Source organism: Bos grunniens, chromosome 2 (genome assembly GCF_055505025.1).
Source record: "Bos grunniens cultivar Pamir isolate PY7600 chromosome 2, Bosgru_T2T1.0, whole genome shotgun sequence".
NCBI classification, from domain to species: domain Eukaryota; kingdom Metazoa; phylum Chordata; class Mammalia; order Artiodactyla; family Bovidae; genus Bos; species Bos grunniens.
In genome coordinates, this window is record NC_141166.1 from 94,646,547 (window position 1) to 94,666,452 (window position 19,906).

The following is a 19,906-nucleotide window of genomic DNA, read 5'->3' on the forward strand; positions in this document are numbered from 1 at the left end:
TGTTTGACCTTAGGATATTTCTTTTTTTTTTTTTTTAAGATTTATTTATTGTGTTTTTTGACTGTGGTGGGTCTTCATTGCTGCTTGCAGGCTTTCCCTAGTTGTGGTGAGCAGGGGCTGCTCTGTGTTGCCCTTTTCAGGCTTCTCATTGTGGTGGCTTCTCTTGTTGCAGAGCACAGGCTCTAGGCACGAGGGCTTAGTAGTTGTGGCTTGAGGGCTTCGTTGATCAGCAGAATTGAGATCTTCCTGGAAAGGGATCACACTGGTGTTCCTTGCATTGCAAGGCAGATTTTTAACGACTAGACCACCAGGGAAGCCTGGGGTCTTTCATTTGTAAAATGAAAAAATATATATATATATATATGCTTCATAATAAATGCAATTACATATGTATAGCTCTGAACAGTAAATAGGAAACTTTCCAGGGGTATTCTCCATGTTATTTTTACCAATATTTAGTATTCATGACTAATACTACTTGGAGAAGGAAATGGCAACCCACTCCCATGTTCTTGCCTGGAGAATCCCAGGGACGGGGGAGCCTGGTGGGCTGCCGTCTATGGGGTCGTACAGAGTCGGACATGACTGAAGCAACTTAGCACAGATTCATGACTTACTAAATAGCAATTCTTAGATAACTAAATATGTTCATTATTTCTAGTTGAGAGCTAAGAACATCACTTTCTAAGAAAAGGCCCCTTGCTTCTTAGTTAACTCTTCTTCTTTCCAAAGTTCAAATGTTAATTTCTTTGAAAAGTTAATTTCTGTTGAAGTTCAAAAGTTAATTTCTTGACAGCATTTTGCACAGACTACTCTCCTCACATACATACAATATACCTTCCCTGCTGGTGCTTGGTGGCAAAGTAATGTCTCTGCTTTTTAATATGCTGAATAGGTTGCTCATAGCTTTTCTTCCAAGAAGCAAGTGTCTTTTAATTTCATGGCTTCAGTCACCCTCTGCAGTGATTTTGGAGCCCCCCAAAATAAAGTCTCTCACTGTTTCCATTGTTTCCCCATCTATTTGCCATGAAGTGATGGGACCATATCCCATGATCTTAGTTTTATGAATGTTGAGCTTTAAGCCAACTTTTCACTCTCCTCTTTCACTTTCATCAAGAGGCTCTTTAGTTCTTCGTTTTCTGCCATAAGGGTGGTGTCATCTGTGTATTTGCAGAGAAGGCACTGGCGACCCACTCCAGTACTCTTGCCTGGAAAATCCCATGGATGGAGTAGCCTGGTAGGCTGTAGTTCATGGGGTCACTATACGTTGGACATGACTGAGCGACTTCATTTTCACTTTTCACTTTCATGCATTGGAGAGGGAGATGGCAACCCACTCCAGTGTTCTTGCCTGGAGAATCCCAGGGACGGAGGAGCCTGGTGGGCTGCTGTCTATGGGATTGCAAAACGTCTGGACATGACTGACATGACTTAGCAGCAGCAGCATCTGCGTATCTGAGGTTATTGATATTTCTCCTGACAATCTTGATTCCACTTGTGCTTCATCCAGTCCAGCATTTCGCATGATGTACTCTGCATATAAGTTAAATAAGCAGGGTGACAATATATAGCTTTAACGTATTCCTTTCCCTATTTGGAACCAGTCTGTTGTTCCATGTCTAGTTCTAATTGTTGCTTCTTGATCTGCATACAGATTTCTCAGGAAGCAGGTCAGGTGGTCTTCCCATCTCTTGAAGAATTTTCCATTTTGTTGTGATCCACACAGTCAAAGGCTTTGGCATAGTCAATTAAGCAAAAGTAGATATTTTTCTGGATCTCTCATTACTTTGCCAACAGAGGTCTATCTAGTCAAAGCTTCGGTTTTTCCAGTAGTCATGTTTGGATGTGTGAGTCATGTTTGGAGGCTCAGTTTCTATAAAGAAAGCTGACTGCTGAAGAATTGATGTTTTTGAACTGTGGTGTTGGAGAAGCTTCTTGAGAGTCCATTGGACTGCAAGGAGATTCAACCCGTCAATCCTAAAGCAAATCAGTCCTGAATATTCATTGGAAGGACTGATGCTGAAGCTGAAACTCCAATACTTTGGCCACCTGATGTAAAGAACTGACTCATTGGAACAGACCCTGATGCAGGGAAAGATTGAAGGTGGGAGAAGAGGACAACAGAGAATGAGATGGATGGATGGCATCACTGACCCAATGGACATGAGTTTGAGTAAGCTCCGAGAGTTGGTGATGGACAGGAAAGCCTGGCATGCTGCAGTTCATGGGGTCACAAAGAGTAGGGCATGACTGAGCAACTGAACTGACTCACTGACTAACTGGTGCTTGAGTTTTGTGAAGAATTCCATTCCTTTTCACTTGGTATTCTTTTTTATATCACTTTTTATACTAAATGTGGATTTTTTATGAATTCCTCTCCTTTGGACTGGGAACTCCTGGAGAAGTTGGTTTTCACCTTACTTGTATTTTCAGTATAAAACATAATATCAAGCATAATAGTTATATAATAATGAAGGGAAATATGTAAAATAATAAGAAAATTCTGGAAAAAATTAATTTTCACTTGTGTCATTTTTATTTAGGTAGTTTTGTTGGACTATATCAACTTCACATGTCAATGGCCTTCCTTCTTACCTATTATGAAAAATTATAGAATATGAAGAATTTCCCCTAGTAGCTCCTTGATAATACTTGAAAGCCTGTCCTCACCAGATGTCTCAGGAAGCATTCCAGGCCTGTTTGTCCAATGCATTTCTCTTTATCAAAATGATGAGGAAAAACAACTTTTTCTTTTGGAGACTTTTAACAGTTTTTCTTTGTTTCTAAGTCCTCTCATTCATTTCAGTTGCTCAGTCATGTCCGACTCTTTGTGACCCCATGGACTGCAGCAGCATGCAGTACTTCTCTATCTCCTGGAGTTTGCTCAAACTCAAGTCCATCAAGTCAGTGTTGCCATCCTACCATCTCATCCTCTGTTGCCCTCTTCTCCTGCCTTCAATATTTCCCAGAATCAGGGTCTTTTCCAATGAGTCCTCTCTTCACATCAGGTGGCCACAGTGTTGGAGCTTCAGCTTTAGCATCAGTACTTCCAATGGGATAGTTTCTTTACTTATTAAAAAGCTATTCAAGAGGCCAAATTTGGTGATAGTTTGCAATGCTGTATTTATTGGAAATCTTTGGTTTTATTAAATTTCTTTGGTGTAAGTTGTTATGTGATCTCAGCACAGATTACACCACTTCTCTAGGCAATGGCACCCCACTCCAGTACTCTTGCCTGGAAACTCCCATGGACGGAGGAGCCTGGTAGGCAGCAGTCCATGGAGTCGCGAAGAGTCGGACACAACTGAGCAACTTCACTTTCACTTTTCACTTTCATGCATTGGAGAAGGAAATGGCAACCCACTCCAGTGTTCTTGCCTGGAGAATCCCAGGGATGGGGGAGCCTGGTGGGCTGCCATCTATGGGGTTGCACAGAGGTGGACACGACTGAAGTGACTTAGCAGCAGCAGCAGCTACTGTATTAGTTGTGAAATTGGCCCTCAGCCAGCTTATTGAGCATTATCTGCAAGTAATATGAAGTTGCTGGATAGCATTTCCAATGATGATGTATTGATACACTGAGCAGGTGCACCTGGGAGCTAGCTTTCTCCTACTCTTTGATTCTGGCAATGAAAAAACAACAAAGTATCTGTGACTTTGCCTCTTTTCCAAATCATTAACTTACATTTGCTTTTTATAGTAAATAGTTGGCTTCCAAATATCAAATGCCACAAGCATTGGTATGGAGGGTGGTTTATTCTGGAAGAGTGTCACTTAGAGATTATGATATTTTCTTTTTGACTTTCAGCTTTTAAATCAGAGGAAAAACAAAACTAAATTTACTTAATTTATTGACAGGAGATCTATTTCTATCTGGAAATAATTTAGGTAAAAAATAAGATACATTTTCTAGAGTTAATTTTTCAGAAACATAAAAAGCAGTTTTATGTTTAAGCAAATATAGATCTATTTTATCTATAAACTGTCTAATTTTCTCTATTTGTTTATACATATTTAATAAGATATGTATATATCATGTTAAAACAAAAGAATATTGTTACTGTTCCAAATTATATATTTTAGCTTTAATTGTGTTCAGTCTCTTATTAGTTTCCAACTTTTTGTGACCCCATGGACTGTAGCACACCAGCCTTCCCTCTCCTTCACTGTCTCCTGGAGTTTGCTCAAATTCATATCCATTGAGTCAGTGATGCTGTCTAGTCATCTTATACTCTGCTGACCCCTTCTCCTTTTGCCTCAGTCTTTTCCAACATCAGGATCTTTTCCAATGAGCTGGTTCTTCACATCAGGTGGCCAGTTTTAATTAGTGATAATTAGTGAGTACTAGATTACAATAGGAGAAGGCAATGGCACCCCACTCCAGTACTCTTGCCTGGAAAATCCCGTGGATGGAGGAGCCTGGTAGGCTGCAGTCCATGGGGTCGCTAGGAGTTGGACACGACTGAGCGACTTCACTTTGACTTTTCACTTTCATGCATTGGAGGAGGAAATGGCAGCCCACTCCAGTAATCTTGCCTGGAGAATCCCATGGACAGAGGAGCCTGGTGGGCTGCCGTCTATGGGGTCACACAGAGTCGGACACGACTGAAGCGACTTAGCAGCAGGAGCAGCAGATTACAATAATATATTTGATCATAAAACAAACATCAACCATATAAATGCAAGGATTGTGCTTCCCTGGTGGCCCAGATGGTAAATAATCTACCTGAAATCTGCGAGACCTGGGTTGGATACCTGGATTGGGAAGATCCCCTGGAGAAGAGAATGGCGGCCCATTCCAGTATTCTGTATAACTGTATATGCTTGTTGAAACCCATAATGGTGCACCCTTAAAACTGATGAATATATTTGTTTATAAAGTATATGTCAGTAAACTGATTAAAGAAAAAAAATACAGAAGAAGGTAAAAACACCATTTGGCTTAAAAAGAGACAGATACAACTCATGGAAATTAAAAGTTGGAATTTATGTAATTTAAATAATAAAATTGTATATCATTAAAGGGGTTCCCTGGTGGCTCAGTTGGTAAAGAATCTGCCTGCAATGCAGGAGACCCAGTTCAATTCCTAGGTTGGGAATATCCCCTGGAGAAGGGAAAGGCTACCCACTCCAGTATTCTGGCCTGGAGAATTCCATGGACAGAGGAGCCTGGAGGGCTACAGTGCAAAGGGTAACAGAGTCAGACACGTCTGAGCAACTGAGCACACACTCATGGAGGGAAGCAAGAGTAGAAACATGAGGACCAATAACTAGACCATTACAGCAATCCAAGGGAAGAAAAGATGGTTTGAACTTCGGAGGATGAAATGGAGATGGAGAGAAATCGGTGAAATTGAGATTCATTTATACACAAATGTGTGTTGATAATATATTGGATCTGAAAGATGAATGAGTGGGAAGAATCAGGATGAGGTTCACATCTCTGGCATAAACAATATATAAATGCTGAAGTCATTGGAATATAAATTGGACAGTTTTATTTGTGGGAAGAAAAATTGATTGAGAGTACAAGGAGTGAGGGTGTTGTGAAAGCCCGGTTTGGTGTTGGCTATTGGATTTGAAAGTCTCATAATCCATCCAAGTGGAGTTGTTAGGTAAGTGGTAGAAAAATTAGTCTGGGATTCAGTAAGGATACTTTGCTGCTGCTACTTAGGAAACAAATACTTCACAAGAATGAAATGACCTATCCAGACATGAAAGGGGATAAATATTATTAGACAGTCTTTGTATTTAAAGATCTTATATTTTAATTGGAGAGATCCAATATACATATATGTTTAAATAGTCCCAGGATAGAGCCTATTCTTGTGCTTATTGTGAGGAATTTGGGCATTTTAGCTCATGCCAGGGCAAGACATAGGGATTATATAAGTGTAAAATTTCTTTGAAGAAATCACGCTACAAAACCAGGTGCTGAAGGTGAAAAGACAGCCTTCAGAATGGGAGAAAATAATAGCAAAAATGCAACTGACAAAGAATTAATCTCAAAATATATAAGTGGCTCATGAGCTCAATACCAGAAAAATAAATGACCCAATCAAAAAATGGGCCAAAGAACTGAACAGACATTTCTCCAAAGACTTACAGATGGCTAACAAATGCATGAAAAGATGCTCAACATCACTCATTATCAGAGACATGCAATGAAAACCACAGTGAGGTATCATCTCGTGTCGGTCAGAATGGCTGCTATCAAAGTCTACAAACAATAAATGCTGGAGAGGGTGTGGAAAAAACAGAACCCTCTTACACTGTTGATGGGAATGCAAACTAGTACAGTCACTATGGAGAACAGTGTGGAGATTCCTTACAAAACTGGAAATAGAGCTGCCATACAATAGAACAGCAACCCCATTGCTGGGCATACACACCGAAAACCAGAATTTAAAGAGACATGTGTACCCCAATGTTCATCACAGCACCGTTTACAATAACTAGGACATGGAAGCAACCTATATGTTCATTGGCAGATGAATGGATAAGAAAGCTGTGGTACATATACACAATGGAAGATTACTCAGCTACTAAAAGCAATTCATTTGAATCAGTTCTAATGAGGTGTATGAAACTGGAGCCTATTATACAGAGTGAAGTAAGTTAGAAAGAAAACACCAATGCAGTATATTAACACATATATATGGAATTTAGAAACATGGTAATGATGACCCTATATGAGAGACAGCAAAAGAGACAGCGATAAAGAACAGACTTTTGGATTCTGTGAGAGAAGGCGAGGGTGAGATGATTTGAGAGAATAGCATTGAAACATGTATATTGCCATATGTGAAATAGATCACCAGTCCAGGTTCGATTCATGAGACAGGGCACTCAGGGCTGGTGCACTGGGATTACCCTGAGGGATGGGATGGGGAGGGAGGCGGGAGGGAGGTTCAGGATGAGGGACACATGTACACCCATGGCTGATTCATGTCAATGTATGGCAAAAACCACTACAAGGCTGTAAAGTAATTAGCTTCCAATTAAAATAAATAAATTAATTAAAAAACAAAAAACCCAGCTGCTGAAAAATAAGCTCCAAGACTTGGCTGCATAGAAAATCATAGAAATAGGATTTATCCCTTAATTTCCTGGGCATACCAGTTGGAATGGAACTCACCTTGAGTTTGGGGATAATGACTTTAAGCCAATGGAGATTTTTTTTTTTTTTTTTCAGAAAAGATAGTTATGGAATCATTCACTTGTTTTTCTGACCAACTCTATCACCCTTCTGCAATAGAATTAAATGGAAAAGATTTTGTCAAATAAAAGTTTTGTAATACTAACGGCTCTTTGGCAATCCATAAAGTATGACTAAGCTCTTTAAAGGAGAAGGACATGGCAACACACTCCAATAGTCTTGCCTAGAGAATCCCGTGGACAGAGAAGCCTGGTGGGCTGCTGTCCATGGGGTCACACAGAGTTGGACACGACTGAAGCGATTTAGCATGCATGCATGCATGCATTGGAGAAGGAAATGGCGACCCACTCCAGTATTCTTGCCTGGAGAATCCCAGGGACAGAGGAGCCTGGTGGGCTGCTATCTATGGGGTCACAAAGAGTCAGACACGACTGAAGCAACTTAGCAGCAGCAGCAGCAGCAAGCTCCTTAAAAACATTATAAGAAGGAGCATTATGAAGCAGGAATTAAATATATGGGCAATGTTGGGAAGAAGCATTAGCAGTGATGACTGAGTCGCTGACATCACATGGTTGTGAGCAGCGTGGACATTGGTGGTGCTCTGAGTAGTATGTGTCTACCCTTACACTTGAGAAAAGTTGTAAAATTTGAGAGGACGAATTCAGGCTGAGGACCTAAAGCCTTAATATGTAGTGAAAGCTATATGTATGTATACACACACACACACACACACATACTTTTAAATCATTGAATTACTTATTTATTAACCTTTTTTTTTTTTTACTGAATCCAGGTGACTAGTTGAAGTGGGTAACGTGGTTTATGCAAAAACCAGGAAACATATTGAATCTATAAAAGAGTAAATGCTAGAAATGATAGTGATAATAGAATGATCCTCTCTCCCTGAGAAAGTTATCGTGTTGGATTTAAACTGAACCATGGAAGATGGGATAATTTACATTAAATTTGATTAATTCTGGCCATGGTATATGCTTGCAATGATAGATAGAGGTACAGTTATGGAGTAATTATTTGATGTTATTGGTAAAATAGCTTTACCAGTGTATCTGAAATTCTTGAATCTTCTCTAAATCAGTTTCCCAGAAATTTTGTTAGGAATTAATGCATAATAATTCAAACCAAGGCAAAGCAATGCTTTATGAAGATAGGTTTGGTTCTGTTGAAAACTCTATAATCTTATTTATGGCCTCAATATTCTATACTCAGAGTACAATGATAGGTCTGCAGTGTGTATTTTAAGCTCTAAGTATAAACCTAAGTTTCAAATCATACTTCTCTATTGCTTGAAAAGGCCACATCCTTTAGGGCTAGAAGTTAAGAAGCAGAAAGTGGAGAGTGCTTAGTCTTTGCTGATTATTTATATGCCTTCCTCTGAGCCATCAGTTATTAAATATATGTGGCCCAATTATGATGATAGAAGTCAACTCATTAATTTTTCTCCTGTGGTGTGGTGTGCAAGGAAGCATGGATATAAAGTGGTGAGGACACTCTTCTCTTTGAAGCAAACTGATGGGTAAATTTTGTATAGCTGAAAAGTTTTAGAAGATCTTTGCAAGGTAGATTGTGTGAGGAAATGTGTACGAATGTGGAAAGTCCAGGACAGTTTCTGGGAGAGAGTAAATATCACAGAGAACTCTTTTTTGATCATTTTACATATCTGTTAATTCTATAAAATACTGTAGCAGTGAAATGATGCACATCCTTTTTCCTGCTCTTATATGCCTTAGGAAAAGTCTAGAGGTAAATAAACTTGTCAGAAGACAATGGAATTAGTTCCATTATGAGAAGCATGATATCTGTAGAGAGAAAATTAAACAAAAAAGATCAACAGTGTATCAAAATATGCTCATTGAAATGGAGCAACACATGAGAGTTTAATCTTTCTTGATCTAGAGGAAGTATACTATTGTTAGCAAAATAAGTGGCACTATTTAAGGCTTCTAATGGACAGTTCTATATAGCATGAGCATTATTTTCTCTAGCTATAGGTTGGTGCTTCACTTCTTCCCTATTTTTTAGATATATAAAAAAATTAAGTCACACAGAAGTTAAACTTGTACAGATCATACAATTAGTAGTAGAGCTGGCATTCTCAAGGAGTCAGCTATCATTTAAGAAAAGATTAACAGGAAAAAGATATAAAAATGTGGCAAGCTATCACAAGAACAGGAGAGAAGATCTATTTAACAATTGTTCTTCATATCATAATTTGTACTTAGACTTTCCACACTTAATTATATGGATTGCCAATGTGCTGTTGTGGCTCAGATGGTAAATAATCTGCCTGCAATGCAGGAGACCTGGGTTTGATCCCTGGGTCAGGAAGGTCCCCTGGAGAAGGGAATGAGAATCCACTCCAGTATTCTTGCCTGGAGAACTCCACAGACAGAAGAGCTTGGCGGGCTACAATCCATGGGGTCACACAGAGTTGGACATGAATGAGTGACCAACATTCTCTCTCTCTCCAGTGTTAGAATCCTAAATCTCTGTGTTATATGGCATACTCAGAATACATAAATGAGTAACTAATATGTACTTTCGGTTTCTGATAATAAAGTTTTTCCACATTTAATGTAGAAATGAAAATGAGTCACTGGAGGATGATAAATTTTAGAGATCTTTGTTACAAGGGAATTAGGTTCAGTTAATCATATTTTAAAAATATGTTTCAGAGTCTAGTATGACATTCATTACATAGAGTGGTGCTCTGTTACTTTGGAAAGTAATAACAATAGACTGGGCTTGAGAATATGGAATGAAAAATATCCCAGAGCTGTGCTAAAAAGCAGTTTAAATGAATAATCTGATGTGTACTTTTCTAGCCATACAGCTTACAAAGCAGAACTTAGAGCTTTCTTCTGAAACTTTGAGGTGGTTCAGACTAACATTTTAGAAAATTGGTGTACAAATGGCGATAGCTATTGTCTAAATATTTGATGAACAGACAGAAACATAAAATCGGCTATTAGCCTAAAGCTTAAATAATTTTTAGGAAGGGGAAAACTAACTGAAACTAGCCAATTGTTTTCCATTTGAGATGGGTGCCCTGGGTTCTGATTAAACTCCTTTGTGGTAACTTTGAGACATATGTTCAACTGACCTTTAGAAAATGGAGAAAAGAGAGGCAGGACAGATTTATATAAAACCACCCTCAGAGTTTTACTCAGCAAAACTTTCTCCAGGATAGTCAACCAGAACAAATCATCACATACATTTCATAGAAATTGAAGCCTAACTCGGAGAAGGACAGAAGCATTCTTCCATAATGTTGGGAATGGTGTGCAACTCATTCCAATAAGCCATCAGCTGGGTCTGGATTGTGGTGACAAAGATTGTGAGAAGGAGCTGATTCCAGGCTGAATGGAAAGGCTGGGAGTGGAGAGGACTGAGGGTGAGCCTGAATAGGTTAGTAGAGAGAGACCAAGAGTACAGAGGATCAATCCAAATCAGATACGTTATGAGACCTGAGACCCGCTGGAGCACGTGGGCAATATTCAGAAGACAAAAGGTGAACTTTGTCCCAAGGTCCAAGTCAGGGAGGAATCTATGGGCAGGGAAGTGTAAAGCCGAGGTCCCCAACCTCAAGGATCTAATGCTTGATGATCTGAGGTGCAACTGTGATAATAGTAATAGAAATAAAGGTCACAGTAAATGTAATGTGCTCAAGTCATCCCAAAACCATCTCCTGCGCCCCAGGACATGGAAAAATTGTCATCCCCAAAACCCATCCCTGTGCCAAAAAGGTTGGGGACCTCTGGTGTAAAGAGCATTTCTCCCTCAGAGGCTGCTCTTCACTCTTCAGAGAATAAGCTATAATTCAAGAACTGTTGGGTTAAGCTATAAGAAAAGAATGGATCTGGTGTAGTTCATGCTGTTGAAGCCAGTGGTGAATATAGATCTATAAACATAGAATTACCATATAATGCGTTAAACAGAGACATTACGATATAGTGGCAAGGAAATAGTTTTGACCTTTCGTTTGATTCTTATTTCTGCCACTCCTGGCCAAGTTAATCTTGAGGGATTATTTATTTTTTAAACTTCTATTTCTACGTCTTTAAAAGGGGTTAATAGCATTACTGATGTTGTTGGGCTGTTGTTGTGGATCAGTATGTTGAAGATTATCAAACTCTTCTAATTCACTAGGAAAAAGATTAGACAATGCTAAAGGTAAAAGTAAATACTGTGGAAGACTGATGGCATCAATAATGTTTGAAATAATGTGAGAGTGAAATTACACTATTGAAACATTAATTTGATAATTGTTACTCTCCTTTGGAAAACGAAATCTTTTAGAGAAATGATAATGTCTGATTATTTTTTCCTAAAATTTGATGAGTGAATTAATCATCATTGCTAAATTTTTATGCTGTGCTTTCAATCCATGAGTTCTTCTAAATGATGACAGGAAGTATCAACCCTTTTGTTCATTTAAATATTTGAGTATCATGAGGTAAAAGAACTCAAAAATGAAGTGATGATTAATACTGATAATTAATTTTAATATCTAATATGTATGCTTGCATTTAGTGTGCTAAGATAACATGTACTTGTTCATTTGACTGATTTCTAAAGGAAAAGTTCCAGCACAAACCATGCTTTGATGAAAATAACAGTGAATATCAGTAATATTTAAAGCTACTCAGAATGCATATCACAACCCACCTCAGTCTGTAAAAACATAAATGGAATTAAAATAGAGTAGGGCCCAGTAATTTAATACTAAATTATTCATTTCATATATAATTCATTGAAAAATACATGCATGGGCAAAGTTGGATTCAACCTGAACACTGAATGACTTGACTGTACAACTTGGTTTTGGGTTCCTAGGGTCACAGAACAGGTTTCCTAGTAATAAGGGTGATTCTGGAATAAGTGTATCTGTTTCTCGTAACTCTCCTAAAAATCAAAATGCATTCGTAATATGTTGTCCTGGATTATCATTTGAGTTTGGGAAAACATAATAGTACTCATAATTGTTTTCTAAACATTTTAGAAAATAAAGATGGAATAAAAACACAGAAAACTCCTGGCAGCACTAAGAGCAAACCAATGTGCTGTAACTGCTGCTTCATCACTCATCCCTATTAGGCAAGTTAATTTTTCTCCTTGTGGCCCATAGAAGTAAACTAATTTTCATGATTGTGTTTCTTGCACATTTTATATATTTTCCTTCTTCTCAATTTTCTCATTTCATTAAAACTTTAAAGCCTTACAAATTTCTACTTTATAAAAAAATTATACCGTGAAATCAGACATGATATATAGTCTGGGCAAGTATTTACTTGATTAGGAAATGTCAGTCCAAGCTTCTCTTTACAGAGTAATTTTGAGAAAACCAGAAGGTGCTGTCTTAGGACTAATATATTCTATAGTCTTACCAAGGGCAAAAAGTCAAGTTTTAGACACTCACCAAGAAGTTTAGACAATTCAAACACCAGAGTGTTGAAACAATTAAATATTTTAATTTGCTATATTTAGCAACTATAGATTTTTGCAATAAATTAAATATCTAGTTCATGCTAAATAGATGGACAAAATTTTTAAATGGCTATAAATTCACTAAATAGAACAGATTAAAATATTGATATATTTAATATACTGAATTTGATAATAGCTATACTAGAAAAAAAACAAATGAGTTTATTCCAATATTCACAGTAGAAGCCAATATAATTAATATGGTTATATTTTATTAGCACTTTAGAAGAAATACTGCAAAAATGCAAACATTTTGTGGTAATGATTTTTGTGCTTTTGATTTTCAAAAAATGTGTGTAAGCCCATTGTGTATCCATTATCATATTTTAATTACTTAGAATAAAAGAATATAATTTCTTATTATTTAACTCATGTTTTTTCAAAAAAACATTTACTAGTATTATAAAATACCAAATCATTTAAAAATGTTGAGGTCTTATGGAATGAACCCATATATATCTAAGATAAAGAGTATTGTCAAGGATACCTCTTAGGTTAGGATGATGCTTTTGAATTATTGTGCATACAAAAATTATATATCAACTTTGAAATAGATTAGTTATAAACACTTGCTTATCTGTTTGAATCTTTTCATTTTTTAAAGTTCATTTATATATTTTACAATTTTAAGACACATACATTGATAACTTATGTAAAATATACAAATCAACTCATGAATTGCTTATGTGGTTAAAAAAAAACTTTAAAGAACTTTCACCTCATTTTAACTAAAATACATTTCATTTTACTTTACTCTTCCAAACTTACTTCTGTGTCAGCTATGTAAATAAACAACTGCATACTAATGTTGGAATCAATGAGGGTTTTTCAATAAATTAATAAGCCATTACTGTTCCTTTAAACTGACTTACAATCAACTTAGACATATTTTCAGTCATTCCATAACTAACATTTTAATTTTATTTTAATCATGTTGAACACAAAGTCTTGTTATCTACCTTTGATTTGTTTTTCCACAGGAAAATTATTATTGCTAATTGTTACTAGTTTTATTTGTAATTGCTGCTAGTTTACTATAGAGTCTCCAGATACTTTATTCAGTTTCCCTGAAATTCTAAACAATTCACTATGGACATAACTTGATATAATGGAGTTAAATATAGTACATTGAAAATGAGATTAGTTTCTGACAGAACATGGCCCTTAAAATAAATATGGGTCAGCTTTTCTCAGTGTTAATATGTAATGGGTCAACTTTTCTTATGATATAGTGTAAATTGATCTTTCCAAAGTGTTTTTATTTGCTGCTACTGTCTCAGTGGGTCTGTAGATTAGTAGTTATCTTTAGTGGTACCCATGCAACAAAAATTGATCTGCTTTTGCTCAATTAGCTCATAGATGGTATAAGGTGAGCAGGTATTACAACTGTTTCATTGATGTGGAGAATACTTCTAGCATAATAATCTTTCAAATGTATATTCTTGATTGTGAAGATAATAAATCTTTACAAATGCTAATTAGCAAATAAATATACCAGGTGGATAGTGGCTCTGGGTTTTCTGTATTATTTTATTGCTTGTAGTTTCAGGAAAACATTTAATCACTGAAGAGTTATATTTCAGGTTAGAGGAGAATGGAATGACAAATTTAGTAATTTTAAATGCAGGAGTTAAGAATTATATTTCAAGTTAGAAAAAAATGGAATGGCAAATTTAGTAATTTTAAATACAGAATTTACATAATATGTAGCTTTAGAATTTAGTCACTATGAGGGAAGATGATCATAATCTGTGCATATTTCATTTTTGAACTTTACTGTTTTAATTTTGGTGAATACTATGTATTTTTGAATTTTGTCATTTTAGGTCATTAAAAATATAAATCTTAAATTTATATCACGGTTTTAGATAAAATGATTTAAATTGTTGTTTGATGAAATGGCTAATTCATGTTGATATTGATATACAAGCAGTAATTTTCTTACCTTTTAGAGGAATTTTAAGAAAGATACTACTATATCATAGTTTGGAATCTTGATTACTTATTTTTTTTTTATTGGTTGCAAATTTTATGTTCAGGGTTATGCTTTTATTCTCTGAGATTCTTGGTGTGTTAGAACCTGGTGCCCACTGTTATATTTTTTTAAAAAATCTACTTTAAACTCCTCACTACATAATCTCCAGGGCTGAAGTGCTATCTCTGAATTATTGTTCACTTGTTTGCACTATGACAGAATTTACAGCCCCAAACCATCATGTGAAAGTGAGAAATAACATCTGAATCTACATTCAGTCTGGGGCCCTTTGCCTTGTGTCCCAGAGGTTTATCCAAGCCTGGGGTGGATTTATTATCCTCTTCCTTCTTGATGGGACAGCTTATAGACTAATACAAAGATGGGCACACACCTAAGAGGGAAATTCCACACACGTGCTTTGATCTCTTTGTTTTGTGGTTGTTAAAAATTCCATCTATCAAGATGAGCTAGATATATGCTTCTCAAACTTTAGCATGCCTCAGTATCACATGGAGAGACGGGTAAGACACAGATAATTTAGCTCTAACCCCCAGAGATTCTAATTCAGTAGGTGTAGGGTTAAGTTTCTTAAGCTCAAAGGGATTGCTGATATTGCCTGTTCATAGACCGCTTTGAGTAGCATTGATGTGGATAATGTTAACCAAGCAGAGATATCAACCAAATGTATAAAACTTTGAGGAAAATAAATTACATTAATTAATTAGGCACACAGAAGCATCTTCCACATGTTTGAATGATAATAATTAGCAGAACTTTAAGTGTTCAAATTTGGTGGTAATTATGCTGAATGTCTATTTTGTTTCATAAAAATTTTACATTAAAATAATCCTGTGAGAGTCTTAATTCCCAAAGCTCACTGGATTAGTTTAAGCATCAAAATGAAAGCTGCTTCTTTGATCACTTATCAAAGAAAAATAATAACATGCAAGTTATTGATTATTTTTAAAATATTTTTAAGAATTATTTTTGATGCATACATTGAAAATTTTGGTTAATGTCCTTGGTGGTGTGAAGTATTATCAATAAAATTTACATTTAAGTAAATGTTTAACATTAAGAGATGATTTTAAAAATTATTTTCTAATTAATTTATCACAGATGTTACTGATAAAAAAGAGGTTAGCTTTATGTCAAACTTTACCACTTGCTAGCTTATTATTGGTGTGCTTCATCTTATAAATTCCATTTGCGAATAAAATCTTACAAGATACTCGAATAATCAATTTTGGGTTCCAGTGATGGTGAGCCGTCTTGTTGCAGGTTGTCAGCATTAACAAGAAGGAGCAGAAAACATGGATGCTACTTTAATAAATAAATTTAGTTAACATGCGTTTGAAAATCAAGCCAAACAGGGAGCACTCAAGGGGCCCAGAATCCTGCAAAGAAGGGAAGCTGAGATGGGAGTCCAGCATTCAGAGTTATTTTCCAGGTAATTGCTAATTTGTAAGTGATAGTTACTAGACTAGAAAACAAAAGCAGAGCTTCTGATCTTCCAGGGCTATGGTATGTACCAAGCATCCCAAGGAGGAGCTGTGATAAATACCCAAAGTTTCCACTTGAAGCATTGAAGGGCCCACATTGGATATAGGGGGTGTGCTAGGCAGAGTTTTAAGAAGGCTCCATGACTCGGCAAAATTCTAAGGTAGCCTGAATGGTGCACATCCTTGGATCAACCCCCTTGTCTTGAGGGTTAGAGGAACTCCGAATATGAGCTATCATCCGGTGATTAGATTTACCTGTGATTAATTAGAAAAAGGTGAAGAGAATTTGCAGCTGATTTTGAGTTAATCACGTGGAAACTTTAGTCCCTTCCTAGTCAGAGACATTCTTCTACAGGCCTTGAAGTTCAAAGCAGCCATGTTTTGAGGGCTCCTTGGCCTCTAGAAATTAAGAACCACAGGCAAGAAAGTGGGGGCTTTATTCTTATAACTGCAAAAAACTCAGTTTTGTCTACCATCGTGTGAGCTTAGAGAAGGATCTTAAATTCCAGAAAGGAACATGGCCTGACTAGCAAACTTAATTTCAGCCTTATGAGGCCCTGAGCAGTTGGCATAGTTCTACTTTTCCCTGGACCACTGAGCCGCTGGAGACTGTGAGAATCTTCAAAGGTAAGATGAAAGGTTTTGTTTAAGTAATTTATATCAGAGCTTTTCATTTCTAAACGTTGTATTCCCCAATTGTGTTAATGTTATATCCTGAATTGAGGTTTTTAGAATGGACTCTGCCTGAAGAGATTTGTACTTTGTTTCTTTGGAAAGGATTTTGTTTACCTAGGAAAAGCTCTATGAAAAAAAATTTGCCAAATTCTTAACATTTGATGCTATAGTGCCTATATTAGGTGTAGGATTAGAAAGTGCTGGATGGATGGGAAAAAGCAAAGAAAACTCTAGCATTTTCCTTATGCTCTTTTATACTTTATTTTTGGTTTCAGGCTTGTTTACTCTTCAGTTTCTTGCACCCTGGTATCTGATATTCACATTAGAGCCAAAAATTACTTCCATATGCAGTCCTGAGGAAGTCCATTACTAACTATAGCCTCACCTAGACTTAATGATGGTGGGGAATTCATTCTGTGTTCAGTGAAAAGAAAGAACCTTCATGTTACCTCTTCCTCCATATGCACTTCTTCAGTGCTTCCAGATTCAAATCAGTTTCATCAAATTTTGGTCTCCTGATGTCCAACCTCAGCTTATAATTTACTTCATTATTCTTTATTAGAATTTTATATTTGGTAGAGTATAATCCAGAATCTTTCTCTCAAGAGAGAATGAAGTCTACTCATTTTATCCCCCTTTAGGGAAATTAGGTTTACTCATTATCTTGCAAAAGAAATGCCATATTATTTTTCTATCCGACCTTAGTATATTATTACTTGTGCTGAAAATTTATCCCTATTTGGGGTCAATTTTCTAGTTGTTTTTTTCTGAAACTCTTTATCCAACAGTTACCTGTTATCTACCTGACTAAATATACCTATTAAAAAATATGTAATTTCCCTCTATTGGCACATGTATGAAATAGAAAAACAACATGTACATACTATGTACAGAAAAATGTTTATCCAATCTTTATTTATACCAGGAAACAAGTGTTCATGTATGTCAGCACAGAAAATTTAAAAAGGAAGATAATAGGTACTGCTTTTCTAACACCAGGGTTTGAGTGCTTCAATTTTTACAGTACTTTAAGATTTGCTGTACTAACTTAAAATATAAATTATGCCATCAAAAGAAATCTAACTTAGTAGATTTAAGCATTTTATTTTCAAGTTATGAGTGGAGAATGAGGGAAAAAAATAATAAGATTACTTACTTCCTGATACTAGATAAGACCCAAGGCATGTCATCACTGATTAATTTTTTAAGAAATTCCTTTGCTGAAGTAGGGGTTTGCAGTTAATAAATGGGATTCTGCTATTTATAAAAGTACTAGGTATCTGTAAACTGTGGCTGTTGACATTACTATCTCCCCTTTTAACAATATCTCAGTGGTTTCTCAATATTCCTCTAAAAGAAAGCACAACTCTCAGTGAACATCTTTCCTTATTCTGGATTTTAAAAACTAATTTTTTAAACATTTCTACTTGGAAACATGTTGCTCACTACACTAGTCACTCTGAGGCTTAAAGGAAATGAATAAAAGCTTAAATTTTAAAAAGATAATGTCTACAGGGAGGATTTTACTCAGATATTCTGAATTTTCCTCATTACAATCAGGCTTTTTTCCTCCAGGTTTAGCTAGTTAGTGTCATGCTTTTGTACTCTATTCCCTGAGAAATAAATCCAATGTTGTTTATTTAAACTTTTAGATCTTTGTAGTCTCCCCAACAACTCACATAACAAAAAGCAAGTACCTGTTACTATGTAAATTCTGATGTGAAAAATGTGAAAATTTTAGATACAGCCCGAAGTGCCAACCAAAATGAAACTAATCGGTATCTATTTGTTTTAGGCAGTTACCATTGGCAGATATAGCAAATTAGATCATTCTTTGGCTTAATATACATTGTTGGCCTCAAGTAAATAGAAAATTTACTGTCAGGTATTTCTCCAGCATAGATGAGTTTATTTGGGATAAACAGAGAATTGTAGTTCAGAGTCTGCAACTAAGAAGTTATGAACAAGTCCCCTCAGTATAAGGGAGGGAGAATCCTTTTATAGATAAAAGAAAAAGGAAATCGGGAGGGCTGTAGTAAACAGAGTTCAAAATTATATGGTCGCACTCTGGAGAAATACCTGACAGACAGACATGAATCCCTTGAGAAACATATGCCTTTGAAGTAGAAATTTGAATATTATAACTATAAATTAGTTTACTATATTCTAAATAATTGTAGATGGCTCGCTCTCAATTTTCCATGAATAATTGTTCTTAGTTGCCAAGATTGGAAGCTGGGACAAAGTGAATGAAACAAATTCAGTTGTATGTAGGATTATAGTATTGGGTATACAATAACGTAATATTGGATTATTCATTCATAAACACAGAGATAATATTTACAGATTTAGTTTTTGAAATTTAAGTTTTTGGTGTTAGCCTCCTCAGAAGAGATTGGGCAGATTATCATTCTGCCAGATCCTTAAATCAACAATCAAGACAACCAGATAATTTGAATGACTTATATGAGACAATGAGAAAATTGAATAACAGTAATAATTTCTACTTTTAAATGAGATGATAAATCAATAACTGAATGCTAGAGAAAGGAAGTGAAAGTGAAGTTGCTCAGTCGTGTCCAACTCTTGATGACCCGATGGACTGTAGCCTACCAGGCTCCTCCATCCATGGGATTTTCCAGGCAAGAATGCTGGAGTGGGTTGCCATTTCCTTCTCCAGGAGAACTTCCTGACCCAGGGATTGAACCCTGGTCTCCCATATTGTAGGCAGACGCTTTATCATTTGAGCCACCGGGGAAGTCATGAATGCTAAAGGGTGTGATGTAAATGATCATTATTGAAAGGAAAAAGTCATAAGTGAAGGGGAGGTTTTTCTTAAGGTGCTAGAATTTAAAGGATGAAGAAAATGTAGTTACTAAGAATTTTCTGAGAGTGTAGGAAAGTACAAACAGAGACTTGGAGGAATTGTATAATGTACTCATATCTGGCAGGATTATCACACACATAATAGAAGACTGATGGGGAACCCATGGTCTTGGGAAGAACAAAGAATGGTGTATACATAGGCAGCATGGTATCCCATAAAAAGCACTACCAGGGATTCAGAGACCTTCTTTTTTATTCATAAAG

The 19,906-nt window shown here is 36.2% G+C and overlaps 1 protein-coding gene across 32 annotated transcripts in view; it reads left to right on the plus strand.

Moving 5' to 3' along the window:
• The window catches only part of GALNT13 (polypeptide N-acetylgalactosaminyltransferase 13), a 943,716-nt gene that overhangs the window by 392,988 nt on the left and 530,822 nt on the right, over positions 1-19,906 (plus strand). For 2 of the 32 annotated variants that reach the window (XM_086368891.1, XM_086368956.1), the window contains exon 1: positions 16,433-16,768. The exons of 27 other annotated variants lie outside the window; for them this stretch is intronic. The gene's annotated coding sequence lies outside the window, so the exon portion shown is untranslated. Of the gene's footprint in view, positions 1-16,432; positions 16,769-19,906 lie in introns of those variants that run through there. 3 more of the 32 variants (XM_086368892.1, XM_086368890.1, XM_086368887.1) reach the window with 3 other exon arrangements.